We start from the raw sequence: 23,152 nt of genomic DNA, 5'->3' as shown, positions 1-23,152 counted from the left end.
CAGTCTGCTGCTCCGCGGACTGCGGTCCTCCCAGCCACTTGGGGGCGCGGTGTTGCGGCCTACTGTGGGGGAGGGGCCGGCGGAGCTGGACTCTGTTCTTCCTCCCCGCCCGATGGGCTGCCTCGCCCTGCTGGCCCGCCACAACTACTGCAGATATGACCTCCGTTGACACCAGCGACGCCCGTACTGAGGGATTACCGGCACGGCTAGCCCGCCGACTGCGGCTCGGCGCCTACCCGCACAGCATCTGCCTCCCTGCCGCCCCCCCTGCAGGTGCTCCAGTTCAGGCCTGCTACTAGGTAGGGGGTGAGTGGGGTTGGGTGCGTCTGCCTCCAGCGGACCTTGGCCCTCTTCATCGGCTGTCGCATCGGCGCCTCAAGGCTCGCCTCCCTCCTCCCATGTTGGACTACGGCCCCTCGGCCGACCCGGTGCTGCACGAGTGTGTGTTTGAACGCCTGGGGCGGGAACCCATAGCGCTGCTGCTGCCTGCCTGTGTTATTTAGGCTCCTTGACTCGGCCCTGCCCATAGTACACACCATCATTGCTCCCTGCTACTGGCATCCTAATCATCCGTGCCCTGCTGGGGATTTCAAATATTGGTCGGGAGGCACACATATAAACTTCTCTACTGCACATCTCCACCCCCTGTGGTGTGAACAGCCGGCTGCATCGGCCACGTAATAGCTCACAGCTGAGTCTGGGCTTGACTACTGGACCGCACCACCCACGGAATCGCTTGTGGGGGTTCGGTAAAGCTGAGGGACCTCACTGCCTCACAGCACTTGTCTAATCCTGGTGGGCCAACCTCGCAACCCGCGGGTTGCACACCACTGCTCCATGGATCCATACGCTCCTGGCTGGGGTTGGGCCATCCCTTGCCACCAGGAGTACCCTGCTTGTAGCGGCCCACAGTGACTGAGAAGATCATACCTTGTCTCTCATTAGCCTGCTTCTCGTGGCGCCTGCCACTGCTGCTCCGGCCATATCCTCCCGCACTATCAGAACAACTGTGGTCCGGTGCGTTATCATAGCACAGACCTCCTGTGGTTGCGCCGGGCACTCGGTGGTCCTCGCCTGCCCAGAGGAGATCATCCTGAGCTGCATCCAGAGGGAAACTTGGCACACCTGACAGCTGGCACCTTCAGGGCGCCAGTGAATTAATCCCTACTTGCCATCATGACCAAGGGAGCGGGAGCCGGAAGAAAGCAAAGCTCACTAAATATGTTTACTAAGACACCCTCCAGACCACCGACTGAGCCTACAGAGGAACCGCCCACCGCCTCGATATCTCACCCCCAGATGACTCGCAAAAAAATGCTGGAATACATGCGCGAAGGCTTCACCACGTTGCATACTAAGTTAGACGATATGAATGGTACCATCTCGTCGATAAAGGCTCATATCGAGAGAACAGATAGCCGGGTCGCTGAAATCGAAACAAGGGTTGGCACTACGGAGGATGATCTGGGTTCCCTACGCGCTGCGGTTACCACTCTTACCAGTCGGGTCCTGGCAGTGGAGAAGAAAAATGACAATCTTGAATCCCGCTCCAGGGGGAATAACCTCCGCATTGTCGGCGTGCCCGAGGACAACATTAAGGACCCCATGGAGGAGTACATGGAACAAACCCTTTTAACACTACTGGACCACCCTAAGCTGTCAGCACAATTTGGGATGGAAAGGGCGCATCGCTCCCTGACCGCAAAACCCAGACCTGGAGCACCTCCCCGCCCCATCATAGCCAGGATCCTGAATTTTCGAGATTGAGATGCCCTCTTACCAGCGGCCAGAGCTAAGGGGGAACTGCTCCTTGGGAGGGGGGGGGCAAGGATACACTTATATCCAGATTTCTCTGTGGCTGTGCAGCAGGAGCGTAATGCCTTTATAGCTGTAAAAAGAAGACTCAGAGACTTATGGGTTAAATACTCTATGCTTTTCCCTGCAAAGCTGAGAATCTAACACTTGAACCAAACGTTCTTTTTTACTATCCCCGAGGAGGCCTCCAAATTTATAGACAAACACATCCCGGGCTGAACCACTTACTGTCTAGTTGGGATGTATACCTATTCTGCATACTGCTGTGCCTACGACACGCTGGGGACACCTGTTGGCGTCTCCCCCTATGATGGCACCTTATTGTTGAAGTTTACTGGTTGCTGGTTTGTTCACGTTGCTCCTTTTATCCTATGCAATGGTGGCCCTGTGTGCCACGCTGACTCATTGCATCCAGAGGCATTTCACTCCCTGACAAGTCCCCATCTCGGGTAACTATTCTATAACCACTACCAGACCCCCGAGGGTGGACCCCTGTCCCGCCCTTACCACTCAGACTCCACATTATGCTCCCCTGATGGTACATCAAGGCCCATGGTGGCTTCCCTCCGGCTTCACTGTCTTTACTCCCCATTGGCCATGGCCCCTCCATTACCTGTACATGCCTCGAACACTATGGTAAATACTATTAGATTGCATAATCTCCTCACGCTCTCCCCAGTCCGGTGCGCCACTGCCCGGCAGCTAACAGTCTCCCAGGCGTTGATGCCTAGAAGTTCTTGGTTGATGTGGGTTAGTTTGGGTCTCGTCCCTCGATTGGGGGAGGGATGTGGGTGGGGAGAGGGGACGTTATGGTTAAAAAAAAAAGTCTTGACGGCCACTGGAGGCGCCCCATGCGCCGAGGCAATGCGTTTTGAGTACACAGACGGGGCGCCACACACCGCCGGATCCACTAGCTCCCTGTGACTGGTGCCCCCATGGCAGGAATACAAGCAGTACCCACGCGAGTATGGCTAACACTGACCTGACCTTCATGAGCTGGAATATCCGGGGGTTAGGCAATCACAGAAAGATGAGACAGGTACAGCTACATGCTGAACGTCATGGGGTGAAAATCTTATGTTTACAGGAAACCCATGCTCGATCGGAGCAGTGTGAGCGGTTTGCCAGGCAATGGGGGCCCCAGAGGTACTATACCAATTATTCTACGCAAAGCCGTGGCACCCTTACTCTAATACACAAGAGCCTGAAATTCACATGCCACCACTCGCATATCGACCCTCTGGGCAGATACGTATTGATCACGGGCAAACTGCTCCACCAAGAGATAGCCATCCTGAATATATATGGTCCTAATATCGACAACCCTGATTTCTACCTACACTTAGCTGCCCTCCTTGAAAGTTACCCCCCTGCTCCCAATATTATGGGGGGTGATTTCAATACCATACTGGATGTCACCCTAGATAGATCAGGCACCAGACCTCGCCAACTTTCCAAGGCAGCCTATACTATCCTCACGTCCCTTCCCCGTCTGGCACTTGTGGATGTATGGCGCCTAATGAACCCTGATTCCCGCACTTTTTCTTTTTACTCTTCGGTTCACGATTCCCATTCCAGGATAGACAGATGGCTTATAACGGACACACTGGTCAGATGCTTGTCTCACTTGGCTATCCTCCCTAGGACGCTTTCAGACCATTCACCAGTACTCATTTCCATAAACTGGAGTCAGGATGCTGGAAAAACTAGGCAGTGGAGGCTGGGACCTTATGCGCTTCTCAACCAGGCCTTCGCAACCGAACTCGAATCCTCCATCGAGGAATTCTTTGAGATCAATACAGACTCACTAACATCGCACGCTGTCCTGTGGGAGTCGTTTAAAGCATATGTGAGGGGGATGGCCATATCCAAGTGCTGAGGCATCCTTAAAGGAATCCATTCTGACATTGCTGCTAGCGAATCGGCCCTGGCCATCCTTGAGTCCCAATATGCCCAAGACCACTCCCCAACCACTCTGGCTGCACTGGGTTCCGAGCTGGACAGGTTTCATGACCTCGCCCAGCGAGTGGTTAAATTCTTAGACTCCCCTCAGGCGGTGAGGAAATACGGAGAGGGAGAGCGCCCCAGTCGAATGCTCGCCAGGTTACTGCGCCGGGAGTTCGGAGCTCCCCATATCCCGGCGATCGTGAGACCTAATGGCTCGCTCGCCACCTCCCCGCAGGACATCAACTCCCAGTTTCAGCTGTTCTACACCTCCTTGTACTCTGCAGTCGATGGTCCCCAGGTCCCCAATAAATGGACTCCTACTAATAGGGCTTCCCCTATCAGTACTGTCCACTGAAACCAGCCTTTTCCTGAAGAGACCGTTTACATCCGAGGAACCTGACGAGGCCATTGCGTCGTTGGCATCAGGAAAGGCTCCTGGCCCAGACGGGCTCTCCATGGATTTCTGTAAACGATACAAGTCCATCCTGCTTCCACAACTATTGGCCTTGTGGGAGGAGTCGTGTGAAAACGCTATACCCCCCCCATCTCTCCGGGAGGCACTGATAACAGTGCTCCTCAAGCCGGGTAAGCCCCCTACTCAGTGCAGCTCATACCGACCGCTGTCATTGATTAACAGCGATGTTAAAATATATGCTAAACTGCTGGCCAACCGCATAGCTCCATACATGCCGCACATCATCCACCCCGACTAGGCGGGATTTGTCCCGGGCAGGTCTACATCCCTGAATTTGAGGAGGCTCTTCAATGTAATCAGCAGAATTAGTCCGACCACACAGGCGGTTGCAGCCACCCTAGATATGCAGAAGGCATTTGATTCGGTCTCGTGGAGGTTATCTATGGCGAGTCCTTGAGAGGTGCAAGTTAGGCCCCAACTTTCGTGCCTGGGTAAGGCTGCTCTACACTGCCCCGTCGGCCAGAGTTCGTACCGAGGACAGATGTTCCACTCCCTTCCAGATATCCAGAGGCACACGACAGGGTTGCCACTTCTCCCCCCTTATATTCGCTATAGCCATGGAAACCTTTGCGGACATGGTACGCCAATTACATTCACATAGGGGCCTGCGCACAGTTGGCCAATCCGATGTAGTTTCCCTATATGCAGACGATGCCCTTCTGTACATCCGGTCTCCCAACTCTAACCTCGCACCCATACTAGCGGATGTGGCTCGCTTTGGGGACATATCTGGCCTAAAAATAAACTGCTCCAAGTCCACCTTATTCCCGCTTACGGACTCCACACATCCCCCCCCCCCTCAGATTTATGTGGCTTCAACTGGTCGCCCTCCAGCATCACCTACCTGGGGGTGGTGGTTTCCGGCCACACGGCCAAGCTTCACAAGGATAATTATCAGACCTACTTAACTAGCCTCGCGGTGAGGGCTTCCAGCTGGTCCAAACTCCCGATTTCACTAGCAGGCAGGATTGGAATACTTAAAATGGTGATATTACCCCAACTCCTGTACCGATTCACTAACCTCCCTGTGTGGCCTGGGGATGTTTTTTTCAGAACACTGCGCCAGATAAGCAACACCTTTCTGTGGCATTCGGGGGCTGTCCGCCTTAAGCTGTCCACATTAACCCCTCCCAAGGAACTGGGTGGGTTCAACGCTCCAGATTTCATCAGATACTGGGTGGTAGCCCAATCGCAGTTTGCATCATATTGGTTTAATACCACCGATTCCCCCCCCCACATGTTCAGCTGGAAAAACTGGCGGTCTCTTACCACGTGATAGGTTCCCTGATCCTCAAACCAGCACCCCCTGACCCAGATTCCGCAGACCCGGTAGCTGCCACATCCTTAGCATTGACCAAACTTTGGACAATGGTCGGCATGCTTCACCCATTCCACGGAGACCTGCCATTATGGAACTTTTTTCCCCGATGTCCCGCATATCCCACAATCAGTGGTATCTCACTGGGCAGATGCTGGCTTCCTGACACTCTGCGATGCCTACGAACAGGAGAACTTTATTGAGTGGCTAGATCTTCCCCTATCCCTTAGATGCCGGCCTTCAGTATGGCTACAATACTCCTCACTACGGAAGAATCTCAAATCCAAATTCCCTAATTTCCCCACCTTACCCCCTGACGAGCCTATAGTGGCGGAACTTTGCTCTTACCTCTCCTTTAGGGGCAAGGTGTCGAGACTTTACTCGTTACTGCAGAATAGGGCGGCCCCCTCCTTTACAAGGCTGAGACGCGCATTGGGAGGAAGATCTCGGAGTAGAGCTCACTGACGAGAGATGGTCCCGAATGTGTGCCCGCACCCACAATGTATCCTAGAACACTAAATTTAAATTAATACAATTCAAGGTTGTACACAGATACCATCATACACCAGTAAGGCTACATCGCATGTTCTGCAGCGTTCCTCCCAGCTGCCCCAGGTGTGGCATGGATCGAGCCTCCTACATTCATATGTTATGGCACCCCCCCCGTCTTACCCAATTCTGGTTAGACATCTGCTTCACACTATCAGATATCCTTGAACACATATAGCCCCCACCCCATTATACTGCCTGTTTCATGACCTCCCACATCTGCCCCGCGACTCTAAGAAACTAGCAGGTCTCGGCATGCTGTTGGCAGTTCGCTGTATATTGTTGTGTTGGCTCCGTCCCAGTGCGCCTACCTATGCACAGTGGCTTAGGTCAATTACATGGGTTCAGAATACTGAGGAATCCTGGAACGCAATGCAACACTCACACTCAAGGCCAAGAGACATCTGGCGGAAGTTCCGGGACTATATGGCCGCCATGGCCTCACCCACATACTGTCGTGTCCTCTCCTGAAGGCTCCCCATGAATGATGCCTTTCCCTGATACAGTTGTTAATGTCCAGTCTGCTGCCCCACTCTCTGTATACTGTAATTGACGCATGATGTGCTGCTCATTATGTATGTTGCTGGTTTCCTTGGCTCATTGCTGGTGTCATGTGGCGCCCTTGTTGGTTTCTGGTGTGTTGTCAAGACAAATAAAGAAAGTTTAAAAAAAAAAAAAATGATGCACCCTCATGATTGGGAGTGTAGTTTTCACTTTGTTCCTGAATTCCCCATTTAAACTCTGGAGTCTGTATCCAAACATTTTGGCATAAAGGACTTCACACCAACCAGATGGAATAGAGGAATCGGTGCTTGCCTCGGACCCTTCATCAACTGGTACATCCCAGTCAGAAGAATCAAGGACCCTCTGCTCCAATAGAAAGACTTGCTTCTCTCACTCCTGCCTGGACCACACACAAAGAGGCAGGAGAATTGGACAATAAGAGCAAAGGAAGCAGACAGAACCCTAAACCTGTTGGTACAAAACGGACAGAAAGTTTTTAAACAGCTACTGTGCTCTGCAAAGCCCTGGCCCTACTTGAATTGCAGCCGATAGGGTCTGAATGCACTTTACCATAAATGGAACTGCAAATATTTCCACAGGGCAATCAGCACCACACCACAGTAAAAGCAGTTCAACTTCTCTCCAACCATGCACCTTACGCAGACCAACTTCCCTGGCGAGTTTCAAAAACCACCTAAACAATTGTTGTACCATTGGAGACTAGAAACCACAATCATTCCTCGCAAATGTGTGAAATCCAAAGATTGATGGCTAGCAGCTGAATATCTGGCAAGATTTGCAAAAGCAAGGTGCCCTGCATTAAGGTCCCTCTAGAGGGCAGAATTACAGCCTGTCTGTCACACTGGGCCTATAAGTAATGTTGTTGGTACAACATAGGAACCAGTATTCTGCTCTGCCAAGCAGAATTTGGCCCATTTCTCCAATATATGTTTAAGGAAGACCAATTCCCAGTTGTGAGGATACATGCCCCAAAGTGCTCCTTGGATACAACCTGCCAAGCATGGTAACCAAAGGACTATTGGACTTCTCCAGTGACCCTAATAGATAGTTTTTTCAGAGTTCTGGTCAAGACCCTAACACTACTTACTTGTAACAGGCACATTGTTTACTTGTCTACTTGTGTTCCCCTGACATAAGAAGATTATTCACGGAAGGTGCGTTTAGGAAAGGACTGCTATTTGGTCAAAGCAGGGATTTTTTATTCTGGAGACGATCAGAGGTCAACGGGAAGTGGTACAGGCCAGGAAGCCATGGAAAGAGAGAAAGTGACTTGGGCTGTTCAAAGGCACCTCCCAAGCCTTGAAGGAATTGGAAAGCCAAAGCCTGTGGGGAGAGAGACTTAACCCCTGGCAGTATTGTGACAGTATAGAATGCCCGACAGGGAACCTAATGGGCAGGCTCAGGGGGAGGGGAGAAGAGGGGAGAGAAATATACACCACTGTTGTTGTGAATCCTAAGAAAAGCAAAGTCCAGGAGGGGCCTAGTGACAATCCTGAGAAAGCCAATGTCAAGGGAGTACCTGGTGCACATCCTGAGAAAGCCAATATCCAGGAGGGACGTGTTGAGAAACCTGAGAAGGCTAAGGTCCAGGAGCGTATTGTGAAGCTGGAGAGAGCTGGTGTCTAGGAGGGACCGGATGTCCCAAATAAAATCTGCTAAGGTCCACACAAAACCTAGAGTAAATCTCAAGAACGAAACAACAAACACTAGGAGAAGCCCCAAAGTGATTGCTCCACTTACCTCGTTTGTCTGTTTTTGGGGGCACTGAGCGGTCAATGTGGCCATCAGTGCAGGAGAACTCTGTCCTCCATGGTAAAATGTCCTTTTTGTATTTCTTTGCACTCATCACCTTCAGTGAAGTGCAGTAGAGACACTGGCCCTCAATACAAGGTTGCTGGTAGCCGCCGGTGCTACCGACTGCCACGGCTTACTGTTTCCACCGCCCGGTATCTCGTTAATTCCGGGATAATACGGGTGGCGGAGGAACGGTAAGTTCCCATACCTGTGACTCCACGGGAATGGGAACACTGAAGCACTGGCACTGTTATAGTGGTTTTTCTGTCAGTAGATGCTCGAACAACCGGCAGGTCAGGCCTGCTGGTAGTTCACAGCCCCTACCGGCAGAGAGTGACCCGGTCTGGAAAAGGTGCCGGTAACTATTACTGGCACTTTTTCTTCCAGACCGGGTCACTCATAATGAGGGCCACTATGTCTCTCAAACTTTGCTTTTGGTAACTTTGTGGTTACTTGCATGATGTGTACAGGATGGGAAGGTGGCAGCGGATACTTTAATGAGGTTTCTTTTTGTAGTCAAGTTCAATTTTGCATTTTACGGCTTAATGACAATTAGAGTACTGTACACTCTAAAATGGCGGTCCTTTGGCCATCTTGTAGTTTGACCTTCCTGCTGCCGAGTGGCCAGAAATTACATACATGGCAAGGCCTTATCTGGGGAAAGCTCCAGCTTTGATACGTAAAGTGGCTGTCTGTGTATGTGGCCTGGTGTGGCGGCTTGTCTGGACCCAGTCCACATTTGTGCCATAGTGTGTCTGTTACTGGGCAGGTGCAGTGGCCAGGAGGCTATCCATGACAGCCCCAGACAAGTTTTGTGGGAGCCGATCCTTGCCATTCTAGGGGGTCAGGTATAGGGTGTCCAGGAAGGTATAAAAGTACACCCTGATCTCCAGAAGATACATTTTTCTCTGATTCTCCGGTGAGTGGAAATAAAAGGAACAAGTTATACCTGTAACTATTGTTCTCCACCATGGGTCTAAATAACATAAAAACACAACCTAATGCTGCAAAAGAAATGGTACTACTCACCTTACACATTTGTTAAATTAGTACCTTTTTAGCCAGGGCTGGTTTGCCAAATCTTGTCCCGAACTCAATCATATTCATGCATGATTCATCTAAATAAATGCCACATATGCCATAACATTTTAAATATATAATTATTATTATGATACTTGCACATTTCAAGTTACATGGAAAGGAAATATATACAGACCAAAATTTTGGTATGTTAAACACAAAATATGAGCACAAAATGAGAAATAATAAAACCGTCTTGCAATCCTGTTAAAGATAATGGAGTGGAAAAGAAATGGAGGGTAGAAGTATAAGTGAACAGAAACCCAGTGCTGGCGGGAAAGGAAATAGGTGTCTGAGTATAGTAAAGTTAGAGAGAAGGTAGAAATAAAGGGCTTAATTTCAGGGCAGAATCTAAGCCACATTTTCTCACAACAAAAGAAATAATAAAACAATTCGCAATAGCAATTCTGGGTATTGACTTGTTACACCAGAAACTTATTTGTGTATAATTCGAGTCCAATGTGTATACACATATACCCTGTGTTTCGAATTCAAGGTTGGTCTGCTTTTTACAAATGCAATATGAGATCCAGGTTTGTAAATAATTAGTCAGACCAATCAGTTCTTTGGTTCTTATTAATGTTATTGGTTTGTTATGTTATATTCGTAAGAAGGAGTCCATAAGCTTAAGTGGCTCAATTCATGGATTTCATGAGGAAACCCCCATTGGGTCAGCCAAAGCGTAATAGGGGAATGCAATCAAGAGAAAACCAAACGGTAAAAGAAAAAACGGTTTCACTTTCACTTACAAACTGTATGTCTCATTTAAACCAATCAGTGTCCTCTGGGCCATACTGCCCCCATCCAATGACAGTCCTCTCCCTAAGCCCCTCCTGTGGCAACCAGAGGGGTCGGAGGGAGGGCTTGCATGTGAATCCATGCCAGACCCATACTGGAGAACAATAGTTACAGGTAAATAACTGGTTTCTTCCACAGCACGGGGATTGGCATGGATTCACATGCTCATGAATAATGAACACATAGCAGTACAACATTACACAACAAGGCTCAATAGAAGCAATTACATTTACACCTTGAACAGACTCACCTCAAGCTTACAGGTTGTGTAACACTGCTTGGCCAACTCTGCACTCCTGTCGACGCAGTCGAATTTCATGAAGGTGTGCGTGGACCTCCACGTAGCAGCCCTGCATATTTCGAGCAGGGGCAAAGCAGACCGGAACGCTGTCGTTTCAGCGATCGCTGTGGTGGAGTGGGCTCTCGTGCGGCTGGGCAGCGGTCGGTTAGCCATCTTGTGTCCGATGCAGCCGGAGAGCCATCTTAAGATGGAATCCTTGACAAGGCCTTCCCCATGGTTCACAGGACCAAAGTTCACAAACAGCTGTGAAGTCTTCCGAAAACTCTTGGCGCGTGTCACGTAGAACTTCAGGGCACGAGCAACGTCCAGCGAGTGCAAAGCCCATTCCGCTGGCAACAAAGGTTTTGGGAAAAAAACAGGTAACACTAAAGGCTAATTGAGGTGGAATTATGACTGAACCATCGGCATGAAGGAGGGGTGCGTATGCATCACCACCCTCAATTCGTGGAAGGTCAGGTATGGCTGCTTGCAGGATAGGGCCTGGATCTCACCTACCCTCCTGGCAGAGGTGATGACCACAAGGAAAGCTGTTTTCATGGAGAGAAACTTGGGTGGGGCCTGATGCAGAGGCTCAAATGGGGCCCTCGTGAGCCTCGTCAGAACCACAGTGAGTTCCCATTCTGAGGCAGGAGCCTTCACCAGCAGGAAAGATCTGAAAAGTCCTTTGATAAACTCCTTGACGAGTCAGTGCGAACAAAGTGAAGATCTTCCTATTGACCTGGTGTAGCGGGAGATAGCCGCCAGATGTACCTTGATGGAGGTGTGAGCCAGTCCGGCCTTGGCCAAGGATAGCAAGTACGACAGGATATGTGGGGCCATGACCCTCAAAAGTGGTAATATTCTGTGACTGGCACCACGTAACGAAACGTTTCCACTTGTGACCGTAGCACTTAATGGTCAACGATGCCCTGGCTTTGGCGAGAACCTCCCTGCACTCCGCTGGTAACTCATATCCTCAAAACTCTAGGGCTGCAGGAGTCAAGTCCTCCAGTTCAGCGATCCTGGGTCGTGATGCAGGATTGCGCCTCCTTCTCTGGTGAGAAGATCCGTAACCACCGGCAGCTTGACCTGGAGGCAATGCTAATAGGCTGAGAAGGTCCAGGTAACAAATCTGCCTCGGCCACGCTGCGGCATTGAGTATCATTGTGCATTGACACCGAGTGTGTTGACTCGGAGCAGGAGACACGTACAGAAGAACAAGTTACTCTCTTACCTGGTAACGTTCTTTCGATGGGATGGTCCGACGACGTATTCCATATCTATGACAGTAATCACCACAGCTGTGCTGCTTCGGAAAATCTTCGGCATCTGCGTCCTGCGTCGATGACATCGATACGCCGCCATTGAGGACCTCCTCCGACGGCCGACGTCACTGGATGTTATAAGTAGGACGCACGATGCCCGTAGCCTCAGTTATAGTTTTTTCCCAGAAAGTGTGCCACCAGTCTTCTGCCAGTCAAACACACAAACCCTTGCGGAAACGTAAGCTGTAATTGCATAAGAAATTCTATAGCGGGGAAGGTAGGGAGGGAGCGATATGGAATACGTCGTCGGACCATCCCATCGAAAGAACGTTACCAGGTAAGAGAGTAACTTGTTCTTCGAGGGGATTGGGTCCTCCGACGTATTCCATATCTATGACAGACTCCCAAAGCAGTACCAATGCAAGGAGTTGGGAAAAGAATTTAGAAAACAGAAATTTTGCATGCCCAATCAAATTGCGAAGTAAAGGACCGCCTTGCCAAAGGTCAGATCCTGCCCCCGGACGTAATCGAGGGAATAGTGACATACAAAAGTATGTACCGAAGCCCAGGTGGCTGCATCACAGATGTTGCGAATAGGAACACACCTCTGCAGGGCAGTAGAGGCAGCCATACCCCTGGTAGAATGGGCCCGTAAGCTGACCGGTGGGTCCTTACCCCGCCAAGCGGTAACACTCAGAGATAGCCAAAATAATCCAGTCAGACAAAGTCTGTTTCGTCACAGCCTGTCCCAAACGCTTTCCAGCGTAACCAATAAAGAGCTGATCGTCCACTCTGACCCGGGACATGTGTGAAATATAAAAGCTTAACGCTCTCCTAGGATCAAGCCTATGGAGCCTCTCCTCTTCCTTACCAGGATGTGGAGGAGGATATAATGCCGGAAGAACAACCTTCTGGCCTAAATGAAATTCCACACCACCTTCGGAAGAAAAGAAGGACGAACACTAAGGACAACCCTGTCCTTATGAAACACAGTGAAGGGTGGCTTAGCTGAAAGTGCCTGTAACTCACTCACTCTGCGAGAGGAAGTGACCGCAACTAAAAATACAGTTTTCAGAGTTAACAGTCTCAAAGGGCATGAATGCAAAGACTCAAACGGAGCACCCATCAGAAACTTGAGAACAAGGTTCAAATCCCAACCGGGCACCTGGAAAGGTGACGGAGGGAACACATTAGTGAGCCCTTTCAGAAACTGAGGAATTAAAGGAATTTTAAAATAGGAATATTCTTCAGACGAGCGCTTATATATGGTCATGGCCGCCAGGTAACCTTTAATGGTACCTACTTGAAGGCCCCTGTGGGCCAAAGAAAGCAAAAAAGACAGAACCATGGGAATGTCACATGCAAAAGGATCCACATTCTTAACCCTACCCCGCCGGATCTTGGGCGTCGAGGTCCACTGCCGTCGAAAGTTCCCGCAGTCTTCGTCGTAGTATCTGAAGCACCGTCAAAGTGACTTTAGGGGAATAAACCAACAAAGTCGGTAAACAAGGATAAACAATGTCTCTTATGAAGAGCTCCGCAATGGGGCGACCAGTTAACTGGGCGGAAAAAACAATCGGAGGGACCTCGGCACGTGAGGGATTTTGGGTACACTATACTTCACGATAGGGATAGTGTTACAGACACGCTTATGCGGATGTCCCATTTCTGTCCCCGAAAGACAAGATGCAATACTTTGCAGTTACCACTGGATGTCGGACCATATGCACAGCATGTGAATCTAAGCAGATTAACAAGCATCAAAAAACAGTATCAGCCTGACAATGAATTCACAAAAGATCTAGGCTTGGTAGATTCCATTACAAGGAAAGGCAACCACACCCTCCGCCTCCAGTTATCCAACCTGGACTGCTTTCTGGTCATACTATTGCTTGGCCCAAGCCTTAGTCAACAAGAGGTTGTCCTTTACCTTGAACAGCTGAGCCACTAGTTTCCAGAAGCCAAGGATACAGTCCATGAAACCAGGGGCTATATTCAAAAGGTCTCCTTCCCATCTGCCCACCATCAAGGAAAGCAGGTTCCTTGCAAGTTATCTAGAAAGGATGCCGAAGGAACTGAAACCTACTTTTCTGTGGCACCTCCTTGTAGGCAAAAAAAATAATTGAATACATTTTAAAAAACACACATTAACTGGGGATTTCGTAGGGCAAGTTCTAAAGCCCCCATTATACTTCAACATCTTGTTAAAGTGTTTCATTACACCACTTGGTGTGGGAGTGGTAGGGGGTGGACAAAATAGATTACCCCACACCAAACACTGTGATCCAAAACAATGTTCTTGGAGAAATCAAGCAAATATTGCAATGGTTCCTCCCACCGCATGGAGCGTTGTAGTCTGCATGCAAGACGTTGTAGATCCGGTTGCACAGAAAGCTACTACCAAGATGAACCAATCCCAACCCTCTCAAAAGGTAGCTCCATCAATGCAAGTGGAACTAGAGGTACTTTAATCTGGCATATGGACTTGCCAGAAAAATGAGAGGTTGGAACGGTTTTGCAGCGAACCCCCAGGCGAGGCCAGTATAAATGAGGAGTCAGCCGCTCCCTCGAAGTAATTTGTATGTTTCCCCAAAGGTTTTCCATTAGAACGGGATAGGGTCTGTTTTTGTAGAACCCCAGAAGTGGAACACACAGTCGTCAACACAAGTGTCATATGACAGGACCCCCTTCAGAAAGCTAAGCTTTCATCTCAGGCAGGGCCCTTAAGCCTGACTTTCGAACACCTACAGGCTTCTCAGATTCCTTGCTCAAGATCAGGACCATTTCTAGGACAGGTTTCATGCTGCTGGATTTCATGTGTACTGCGTCTTCTTCTAAGAGCTTTGGTGATCCTCTTCCCCTCACTCTGCCACAGGAGCACAGACCCGAGCGGGTTGCCTATTCATGGTCTGTGAATGGATGGTCAGAGCCACTAACCGGTCTGGTTCTTGCTACAAATGTGTTGCCTAGCAAGACCTTTGCAGGATCATCTTGCTGAACACTGGCCTGAATAGCTTAAATCGGGATGGGTAAAACGGCACAATGAAAACCTTCTATGGGAAACACTAGACAGACTAGGGGTTGTCAGAGCTCCCTTTAATAAGTCTTGAGTGATCATGTCTAGTATACCACTGTGATACTAGCTCTAGAGTCTCTCCAGACCGTGTCTGTTGGAATGGTGAAAAAACGTTTCAGATAATACTGAGTGTTTGGCAGAATCTCTTCTAAGACTTGTGGTGATGTTGCCAGATCCCCAGAGACACTAACACACCCTAATGAAGGGATGCTTGTGGGCCCCTCTGCTGCTGAAAAAAGTCAGCCTGGCAGCCTGTTCCCCCAAGGCTTTAGCTTTGCAACACAGGTCCATCCTTTGGTGAATAACATTCCCACAATCCAAACCACAGTGGCTTTCAGCCCTACCGCTGCCAATTGTCTGGGATTTGCTACACGTCTGGACCCCATTCACCAATGAATTATCCTTCTTTGCTTTGGGGATCAGAGAGAGAGAGAGAGAGAGAATACTAGAGGGGTGCAGTATGAGATTGTTATCCTACTTTTGAGGAGGACCCTGATCTTTCTGGTCAACATAGAAAGAGACCATCTTGTATGCAGCCGCAATTAACCGTTTCAGGAATATCACTTTAGAGTCCACAATAAGCTGATTAAGATACAAACATCCAGAATTTGTTCTAACATGACACAGTTAAAAATCCCTCATAAGATTTGTTATTTTTTAATAATCCACTCAGGTTTTTCATGCCACCATTCACTTGTTTCTCTAGAAGTCTCCAAATCCACTCGGCAACAGAGTGAGAGTTCTTCCAAACGAACACACAAGGGCCTCTTTCATAAAACTACTTTTTCTGGTCACGTCAATTCCATTCCAAAGTCATGTCACGTATGCAGGCTGCTTTGTCCTAATCTTTCAGTGTGCATTTTGCACACCAATTCAAAACATGCTAAAAACAAATGCGATCCAACTTCATTCTTTTCTTCCGAATCATTCTAAGATCAGGAAGGAAGCTCTACTCAATTCTCAGTCTTAGAGGTGATGCCCTGGTTTGTCCCCTTGGATGCTTCCAGTTCACGTTACTTTAGCTCCATTGTGTCACTTTCCTTATGAGCAAAGGCTAGTTTCCATTTCTCAAAATCCAGTGATCCACTGTACAGCTTTTGTTGTTTCTTTCCATCCAGTTTGTTCCACTCTTTGCATTTGAAGCTAGAGTTCTCATGGCTATGAGTTTCTTACTCCACTGAGATGGTTGCAGAAGTGGATGGTGCAGGTGAAGTGGTAGAAGATGTGGTGATGGGTATAGCAGGGTTAGTGTACCATTCATCTTTGGCTTGGTGTCTTCCAGACCCCCAGCCCCACTCTTCTTTTCCTCCCCCTCACCGGAACTTAACTTCTAAACTGTGGTTAGCAATTCTGCCTTCTTCAGGTCACTAATCCTGAACTTTCCTGCTTAACAGATCTCATTCAGATTTTCTAACTTCATGACAGTTAAATTGCTTTCTCTGTGATAGTCTGCTAAAGCAGACTCTCACTTCCTGGTCAGTCCTGAACCGACTAGTGTGACAGGTTAATTGGCTGTTTCAGGTGTTTCTTGAAGTGTCACACCTAAGCAACAGTGGCTGGGCAATCCAGGCCAACTCTTAAGAGGGCAATGGGGTGGACAAAATACAGTACAACAGAAGATTAAATAAAGGAATGCCCTCAGAAGATATTTTAAGAAGAAATGTGGTGCAGTTTACACTAAGTATGGTTTAGTGAGTCTTAATGATCATTTAAGAAGAAATGTGGTGCAGTTTACACTAAGTATGGTTTAGTGAGTCTTAATGATCGGAAGCCATGATGCTACCACTAAGGGCCAACTGCAATGTCCGAAATCCTGTGGATACGCCCGATACCAAATACAGTGCTCTGTATCTAGAAGGTCTTCGAACTGGAATCCATGAAAATGGAGGACACTGTTGTACAGGAATCAATACGATAAATAGAACAGCTTCAGATATAATCAGTAGGATACAGTCTGGATTCTACAGTACCTCCAGTGTTACAAAAATATTTTCAATGTTGAGAACGGCGATTAATAGCCTGGGAAAGATAGACACTGTCAGCTAGGGTGTGGTGCTGCTGTTGGGGCTTGACCTCTATCCATCACAGGCACTCAAACTTTCCTGTGCTCCTGCTCCTTCGTGTCTGATCCTCGCTGAGATGAGCAGCAAAGCTTCTCATGGTAGCAAGGGATTCTTGAGGATTTCAACTGAACTCACAGGTTTAGAGGAGGAGAGCACTGAATGTTCATTATAGTCTGTTAAGTCTGGTTTCTACAGACACTGGCAGAACTTTGTCGTCGGCAAGGTCTTGGTCTGTTGGGTAACAGCAGGGTTACCCAAGGTTTTGCATTGCATGCTAAACCACAGTCTTTAGTTTAGCATTTTCTCTTGCTTTGGACACCTCCCAAGGTGAGACAAAATTAAGTGGCAGACACTTGGTTTAAATAGAAAAGTGGGGAGCCGATTGCAAACTTCCAATCAAGGGGGCGCATCCTTTCAAACATTTGATGGCCACCTAATCATTGGTGATTGCCATAATCCAACTCCAACTATTTCTTTGGCTTGGATTCTGGAGGTGGAATCCATGCAGTAATCCTGGGCATCAAATGATATCTGACCAGAGGAGATGTTGGCTCCCCTGACCTTCTGATGCAGGCAGACACCCTGATCATATATGGCTTCATTGGCTTCCTTTAACATTAAAGGAACAATGTTCAGCTGACACTAGGATTTTAATACGGAGGTGACTGCTAAGGTGCTCCTCCGGATACAGCAAGCTAAATCTCAATGTAAATCGGCCACCTACCAATTGAGTCACAGCTATCTCAGTGAACATACCTCACACAAGGAACATTGTATCCTCAAGTGTATCCAAACCTTTAGGAGGCACATCACAATCAAATCATGGATAAGGTCACAGATGTGGACTTATCTGGCAAGAAATTAAGTAAATCACTGGAGGAAATATCAACGAGTGGAAGGTCTCATCTGAGGTGCAGTGGAAGATTTTTTTATTACACAGTGCTTTCTTTTTAAGATTTATTCTGTGGCTCTACAGTTGTCCTACTTTATTAAAGAACCACCAGCAGCCAAGACACGGTCACCACTGGTGACTTGAAAAATCAGGAACAGTTGGCACAGACCCAAACCTCTTCCACCCCGGAACATTAATTGGTTGAAGACAGAAAATGCTGAAGAAATCAGCCAAAGATGTTCTCGCAACTCTGCTTTAAGATGAGTCAGCACCATTCTGAAAGAGAGCCAAGCCCAATCTAATATTGGGTTGATACTAAAGATTGAGCCAATCATGCCACAAAATGTGCACATGCCACTAACGAGTAAGGATGTGCTCTATACGACAGACATTCATGGAACGGCCAAACGTACACATGGAAAGGGAGGAATACGAGTTCTATAGAGTCGACAAAAGAAAACTGTCAAAAAGTCTGAACGACTGCACAGTAACAAGTTTGATCGGGTCATTTTGATGAGGGTGGAAGCACTCGATAATTTACTGGTGGCAACTCTGTGCCAGTAAACTATGCAGTTTTGATCCCATTTGCTGCACAAAGCTGTTGGGCGGTTTTTACCTCTGCATCCACCTCCCCTAGCCACACTATCCAGAAAACATGCAGGTATCCCGTTAGAGTAGAGTTCCCTTTGTATGTGAAATTCTCTCCACCTTTTGCTGGACCACTGGAATTTTGACTAGGTCTTCTGAGTGAGTGGGCACCTTCTTCCACACTCACTCATTCTTTTACTCGGATATTGGAACCCTTTTTAACTCTTTTTGGAGTTATGCTTTCCACCAACTTTTCTGGCATCTACATTTTACTAAGATCAGTACACAGCACTTTCTGTGCAGTGTTGCTGGGAGCTCCTAGAGCTTCCACTTTATTGTTCTTTATTTTCCCTTGGTTAACTCACAGTTACCAAGGCAGGGAGATACCCTTTATCATACCTGTATTTTCTTTTGCAAGATCAGTACACCCCACCTTATGTGGAGTGCTGAGGGGATCCAATATAGCCCTTTGCTCGACTCTCCAGTAACTTTTTGGTTACTGTGACAAGCGCTCTGTTCAGGCTGGTGGCAGTGTACCTTTTTACATGACTTTGTGAACTTTTGTCGCAGGCTGTCTTCGCAGCTGCGGTAGGATACACAAGGGTCAACATTTACCCAAAATGGTGGCTGGATTTTTTTTAATAACTTGTTCTTTCTGATGTCTTCTACCTTTCTGGGTGGGGGAGGATTCTCCGGCCCCTTTGACTTTGGCGGGTTTCCTAAGGAAAGACCGCTATGGGTCTCTGAGTGATTGGCAGGACAAGAAGTGGGGGAGATGACCAAAACTCCCCTCTCCTTTGTCCTGCAGTGTGGCTGACTGGAACCAGTTCAGGCAAGGCAGCTGGCTGTCCCCATTGGACAACCACCCCTACCCCCAACCCCACACCGCAAGTGCTGCTCTTTCGACCTAAACTTCTAAGCAACAGGGAAGATCCAAACACTACTTCCTCCCTTGGACTGGTGGGCTTTACCAGTCCGAACATGAACCATAATTTGTGCCACCCCTGAAAGAGCAGAGACCTCCACAGACTGCAATTCACCAAAACCCAGGTACATCTGCTGCATCGTTGTGCATCATCGACTTAAGTGCGGTTTCGCCTGGAACTTTGTGGGCATCATCCTAAGCCCGCAGTGACTCAAGCCAGCTCCTCAAAGTCCCTTCACATGCGTCTAGGACCGAGAAATGTCTACAGCCACGGATTATGGCCTTCACCCAATCCTGAAAAAGGTGCCAACAATCCAGTACCGTGAAAATCCATTGCTGGACATCCGTGTGTATGAGAGCGGCCACCAGATCCACTGAAGTCCCTTTCTTCTGTCGCCAAGACAGAGAAATCTGTGACTAGGTCTGCTGTCGCCTCACCGCTGGTACCGTCCTGCAGCAACAGTTTCTTCAACAGAAGATACTGTCCCGCTCCTGGTAAAACTTACCTGGTGCCTGCTTGTCTGATCCTGTGATCCTGGGGGCTCAGATAGCCTGTATCTCGGACCGCTTCAGGCCTCCAAAGAGTTACATTGGGGTGAACAGCCCACTGTTCTCCAATCCTGCCTTATGACATTGGTACTTGGGGCAACAACTACAAGAAAATATCTTAATCTCCTTGACGGTGAAACCTAAATTTTACTTACGTGCAAAACTGAGAAGAAATCCCATTGGGCTCTGTCACTCTGAACCTTGTACTCTTATTTCCCGCCTTTTCTACCCAACCCATGGTCACTGGTGGCCCAGTATCCCCTCAGAAAATGGTGATACTCACATAAGATAGGGGTAGACTCTAAGGCCGGCTCGAACAAAAATTACTAAAAGTTTTCAGAGTTTAGAAAAAGCTTGCATATATGTTTCAGATGTGATTGTTTACTGACAAAGCTATTCTAATCTAACAAACTGTGGTTTACTATCCAAAGAATATTGCAAGTGTTCTTCTATTGTTTTACTGTGTTCTATTACTTACTTGACCAACAGTGTGCCGTAGGGTATATATTAAATAACAATTTTTTGTGCATCCGTGTTTGCTCTGAGTTCTTTGGATCTCACTACAGCCCTCGTCCCTCCTTAGACTAAGCCTGGCTTCTCGCCATTGTAACAAACCATTGTGTGGTTCAAGCGAAACCCAAGTAGTGTAACCAAGTTCACCCAAGGTGGGCTTTCCCAAGTGCTGTCTCAAAATGAACACATCCTCATAGGCATCAATTGTAATTCCATCAGAGAAACTGCCATCCAAATGGTGTTTGCAATGTCGAAAACAAGGATTCCATTGGGAACAATGTAACTGCCACCTACACCAGGCATGGACATGGCAGGCAGCATTTACATTTTGTGAATGGGTAGTAATTCTGCACAGAAACCCGGATATGCATGTGTTTCCATGTAAAATGAATACCCATTCAGAAAACAATCATAATTGCACAGACAGGATTGTTACAAGTGTTAATTTAAGTGGTCTGCTCTGTGCAATTTACATGGCCCATCAAAATACCCCAAAATGTGTTTCCATTGGCTTCAGCTGCCGACAAACAGGCAATGCAGGATTCAACATAGAATCCTGAGAGGGCCAACAAGCAAATAAATTAAAGGCTGTGAAATTAACATTTTAGAGGATTTATTTTCTAGCAATAAAGATTACCCTACCCACTTGCCAACATATTGTTTTACATTTCTACTTTACAACTTCATGGACAAAAGCTGGGTTGTCTTCCTAAAGATCCAATATATCCAATAGTTGGTAAGTCATACATTTGGTCACAAGAATGGAAAGAGTCTCAAACATGCCTGCGCCAAGTGGAAGTGCTGGCTTCCCCATCCAACACTTTGAACTGTTGGGACAGTTTACCTGGAGGCCAGTAGTAACCTTTACCAGGTGCAGGAAAAGATTTGAATAAGTGAATTTTTAACATTTTCACCAGACCAGGGCCTGAGACCGAGAAGAACCAGAGAGAAAATTGGGTGGAGGCCATAAACCAGCCACCGGAGAAGTCTAATAAAGCTAACTTACTTAGGCCATTTATATTGCTTCATTTTTAGTGCTAGGGCTAGTTTAGGACAGAATAGGTTTTTGACAGAGGACAGAATTTATATTAGAGAGCCTAACAAGCACTTGTTAGTTATATTTGTTGTAGATCGGGAACACCATTTTTTTATTTGCATTTATGTTAAATTATTATAAAGCGCCACACACCCTGAGGCCTCGGAGCGCACAAATAAACACAGACGAGCAAACAAGGAGGAATCAGAGATGAAAAGCCAGGAATCAACAAGAAGAGTTGAACAATAAGGTTTTCACATCCTTCTTGAATTTAACCGGAGAGGTAGATGATCTAAGAGGAACAAGGATACCATTCCACTCCAGGAGTGCCTGAATTTCAAAACAAGCCACCCTAATTTTCTTAAGTTTGAACCAGGATTAATGTAGGACATTTGTGTTGTTAGAGCAAAGTACTCTAGATGAGTGTTGGAGGGAAATCCGATCCCTAAGGTACTGAGGTGCAGCCGAATTCAGGCATTTAAAAGGTCAAAGCAAGAATCTTAGGTTTAATTCTTTGTTTTACAGGCAGCCAGTGGAGTTCCCTCTGATAATCGGACACATGGTCCGTTCTAGCTAATCCGTAAACCGCCCTTAAGGCACTATTTTGAGAGGATTGCAGACATGGATCTAGTTCAGGTTTTCTTTTCTTTAATGAACACCTTCGAAACAGGTCTTCTTGTCCGTCTCTTAAGTCGGACTTACCACAATGCCTACATTTTGGAACCTTAATTACGTTATTAGAGTGAATGCAATTCAAGCAAGGAAAAGTCCCTTTATAAAACACTACTTTCTTAAAGTGTTGATTTGCACCATCATATTAGCATCAATAATCCGATCTCAAATGTATTTTGTCTCCTAAATCAGCAAACAGTCGATTAGCAAGAATTATTTTCACAATAGGGTCTGCGTGCAAGATATCCGATGATGTTTTAACAATTAACTCCACAGGATTCCAGCTTGAACGTGCTAGAAAATGTCAACGATGGTGCAGATTAACTAAGATTCATTTTGTAATAGCTGCTGTCTAGTCAGACCTTGTGCACAATTCCTGCTCGTCTCCACAGTATGAACAGAATAGCCCGGTGCATGCAATTTATCTGTGAGGTTAGTAGTATCATCATTATAAAAATGATCAGAGCTACAAATATGTTTGAATCTAAGTAACTGAGAAGGATGATTTTTAATAGGTTTTGCAACGATATGAATCAGCTCATATTAATGTACTATAAGTGGGTTTATGAAGCACTTCAGCACAAAAAAAAAAAATCCCACTTTGATCTCTACCCAGAGATCAACACCACAGCGTGGTTTCCCACATTTATATTAAATTAAACATTTTCAATAATACAGACACATATTGAAGTTCTAGCTGTTGCTGCACGAAACTATGAAAATGGCCAGGCAAATAGATGACCACTAACAAAGTTGCAATTTATAATGATATTAGATTAAATCAATCTGAGTAAAATGTTGTTTATATTTAGGACATGGTTTTTTCATCTTATTGAACTAGTTCAATACTGTGACAGAATTAGAACATATTAACGAGGTATGCATGTTCAAATGTGTCCTTTGAACGATTGCAAAATCAAGAAAATAGGACAAATGCTCTTTATGATCAATGAATTAGATATTTCAACTTATTTACTTTACTTTGTTGAGTG

The 23,152-nt window shown here is 47.2% G+C and overlaps 1 protein-coding gene across 4 annotated transcripts in view; it reads right to left on the bottom strand.

Annotated features, from left to right (window-relative positions):
* The window catches only part of TSC2 (TSC complex subunit 2), a 1,437,517-nt gene that overhangs the window by 1,040,012 nt on the left and 374,353 nt on the right, over positions 1-23,152 (bottom strand). The window lies entirely within an intron of this gene.

This window comes from Ambystoma mexicanum, chromosome 2q (assembly GCF_040938575.1).
Source record: "Ambystoma mexicanum isolate Mex_15411 chromosome 2q, UKY_AmexF1_1, whole genome shotgun sequence".
In the NCBI taxonomy this organism is placed as follows: Eukaryota; Metazoa; Chordata; class Amphibia; order Caudata; family Ambystomatidae; genus Ambystoma; species Ambystoma mexicanum.
Note: the sequence above shows the minus strand (reverse complement) of the source record. Positions and strands in the feature narration are given on the sequence as shown.